The sequence below is a fragment of the Camellia sinensis genome, chromosome 11 (genome assembly GCF_055761805.1).
Source record: "Camellia sinensis isolate YWXY chromosome 11, ASM5576180v1, whole genome shotgun sequence".
Lineage (NCBI taxonomy): Eukaryota > Viridiplantae > Streptophyta > Magnoliopsida > Ericales > Theaceae > Camellia > Camellia sinensis.
In genome coordinates, this window is record NC_138971.1 from 92,086,125 (window position 1) to 92,089,368 (window position 3,244).

The 3,244-nt window shown below is 34.6% G+C and overlaps 1 pseudogene; it reads left to right on the forward strand.

Moving 5' to 3' along the window:
* The first annotated feature begins 371 nt into the window (after positions 1-371).
* LOC114314874 (sugar transport protein 8-like) lies at positions 372-2,499 on the forward strand (annotated as a pseudogene).
* The last annotated feature ends 745 nt before the right edge of the window (positions 2,500-3,244 follow it).

A 3,244-nucleotide genomic window follows, 5' to 3' on the forward strand; every position in this document is an offset into this window, starting at 1 on the left:
CCCAGCTCAGCCCAATTTACATATAAATTACCCTCTCAGGACCTATTAAGAATTTTACTAAATATCTCACACAAGGGACCATGTGAAAAATAATTACATTCCTTGTCAGAAAGGATAAGAGATTTTGACCATCGGAACTACTTTCTAGCAAAAATAGGCTACTAAGATTTCTAAATCCTATCCAATCTCAAAATCACAAAATTAATGGGAATTCATTGTTATAAAAGCATCAAATTACCTTTCTTTCTCTCATTCTGTCTTCTCTCTTCTGTGAGATTTTCACATTCTGTCTTCTCTCTCCTGTGAGATTTCTTGTTTGAAGAAGATTAATAATTTTGAGTGTGTGTGTTTTTCAATTTGGACAAGCAAAGATGGCTAATGCAGGAGTATTCAAATCAAAAATCACTGTATATGTGGTTGCTTGTTAGATTGTCGCAGCTTTTGGAGGCCTCATGTTTGGTTATGATATTAGAATTTCATGTGATGCCCTAAACTATATTATTTTAATTCTTTGATTAGAAAATTATGGAGACTTATATTTTTATTTTATTAAATGCTTTTAAATAATAAGTCTAAAAGTTATACACTAAAAAATTGAAACAATTACTATAAAGTAATGATTCATAGAGGTTTATTGATGTTTATTGCAAAATTATTATTTCTATGTGAGTATCAATAATTCATTTTTCGTTTGAATACTCTAATTCATTATGTGTTCGCTTTCTAATTCATTCGAATAAATAATCAAATCCTATTATTTTGATTTTGACTTTGACTTTGACCTTGGCTTTATAGGTGGTGTGACTGCGATGGATGATTTCTTGATAAAATTCTTTCCAAAAGTTCACCAGAGGAAACGTCATGCAAAGGAAGACAATTACTGCAAATATGATGATCAGTTGCTTCAGCTATTCACATCATCATTGTACCTTGCTGCTTTGGTTGCAAGCTTTGGTGCATCAAAGGCATGTCGTATATTTGGTTGCAAGCCCACAATTCTAGTAGCATCCCTATTTTTCATTGGAGGAGCTGGGTTTAGTGCTCTTGCTGAGCACAAATGGATGCTCATTCTTGGCAGGATTCTTTTTGGCATTGGAGTTGGATTTGGCAATGAGGTATATTTTTTTGTGCCTAAAATAAATTTTATTTTTTAATAATAGAGTGTCTAGGTGAGTATGTCCACCCTCAACTAATCACAAGCCTAAAATTAACTGACAAAATTTTAGATTTTATCATCAAATTTTTAATGTTTAGTCAACTCTTTGGGTTATATTTATTTTACATAAAGTTTGTGACAAATATGGAAATTTTATTTTTTTGCCCCCTAACAATAATCTACGATTCTAGGTTGTTCCAGTGTTCTTTTCAGAGATAGCACCAGTCTAACACAGAGGGGCAGTCAACATTCTCTTCCAACTATTTGTCACAATTGGAATTCTTATAGCTGGCATAGTCAACTATTTCACTTCCACCCTCCACCCAATTGGATGGAGGGTCTCCTTAGCCATAGCCGGCATTCCCGGCCTTGTCCTTTCCTTCGCTCCATGATTCTCACTGAAACACCGGCTAGCCTTATCGAACGAGGCAAGGACACTAAAGGCAAAGCAGCACTCAAGAAAATCCGAGGCGTGGACAACGTGGAGGACGAGTATGAAGAAGTGAAAAGGGCATGTGAGATAGCCAAGGAAGTGAAGCAACCTTTCAAGAAACTGATGAAGCGTTCGAGCGTGCCACCACTAGTCATAGGGATTATGTTGCAGATATTTCAGCAGATGACTGGGATTAATGCAATTATGTTCTACGCTCCAGTTCTGTTTCAGATCATGGGGTTCAAGAACGATGCTTCACTGTTGTCTGCAGTGATTACTGGGACAGTGAATGTGGCAAGTACTTTTGGTTCAATCTATCTTGTTGATAAAATTGGAAGAAGAAAGTTGCTTCTCCAAGCCTGTGTCCAAATGTTCATTTGCCAGGTACTAAATTAATTTCACTTCTTTGTAATTACATTTAAATTCTTCTCACTTAGTGCTTGTACTAATTAATTGAATCCAATTTCACGTATCAATTGGTGTAATTCTACTGACTCACTTGAACACTACTGGGACAATGGACAAAGGACTCGCTGCGGTTGTGGTGGTGCCGGTGTGCTTGTATGTTATGGGCTTTGCATGGTCATGGGGACCTCTTGGTTGGTTGATTCCTAGTGAAACCTTTCCTCTCGAGACTAGAACCTCAGGCTTTGCTTTCGCTGTCAGCTCCAACATGTTGATGACTTTCCTCGTGGCTCAAGCTTTCTTGTCGATGCTCTGTCACATGCGAGCCTTCATATTCTTTTTCTTCTCGGCTCGGATTTTGGTCATGGGATTGTTTGTGGTGTTCCTGGTGCCGGAAACGAAGGGCGTGCCGATCGATTCCATTGTGGAAAGGGTGTGGAAACAGCATCCAGTGTGGAAGAAGTTCATGGATGATGGCGGTCCAAAGAGCCAGGAGATGGTCTGATCATGACACACCTTTTAAAACTGATTGCTGATGCGAATATGATTTTCTTCCCCTTTTTTTGGGAATTATTTTTAGTGTTTTCATGGAGTTTTTTAATTGTTTTGGAAGATATGCCATGCATAGTTTTTTTTTTTTTTTTAATGTCCCCCTCCCCACCCCACCCGCAAAGTGACTATGAAATTTTAAAGTATAAGAAAAATAATTTGTGTTTTCATGGAGTTGGTTAATTGTTTTGAAAGATATGTCGCATATATAGTTTTTTTTTTATAAATGTTTTATTGTTATTTTTTCCCCCCCAAATCGATTATGAAATTTTAAGAAAGTATAAGTTTCTGTTTGTTTTGACATAAAATATTTTACGGAAAAAATGTTTTTCTTGTAAATTGATTTTACAAAATTAATTTTTTTTTTGTTTTTCAGCGTTTAGTTGACACTTGTAACAAAAATATTTTATTACTTAAAAGAGAAATTATGTTTCAACAAAGTGTTATTTATGACTTTTTAGTGAGTTAAAATATTTATTTGAAAATGTAGTGATTGATAGTCAATTTTGTAAAAAATTAATTTACGAAATTTTTTAAGGTAAATCATTTTTGGAAAAATGATGCTAAAATATTTTTATTAAAAAATGTTTTACTTACTTTTTGATCAACCAAACAATGAAAAATGTAAAAAAATATTTTAGATGAAAACAAACGGAGCCTATTGTTTTATTTTATCCCCAAATTAACTATGAAATTTTAAA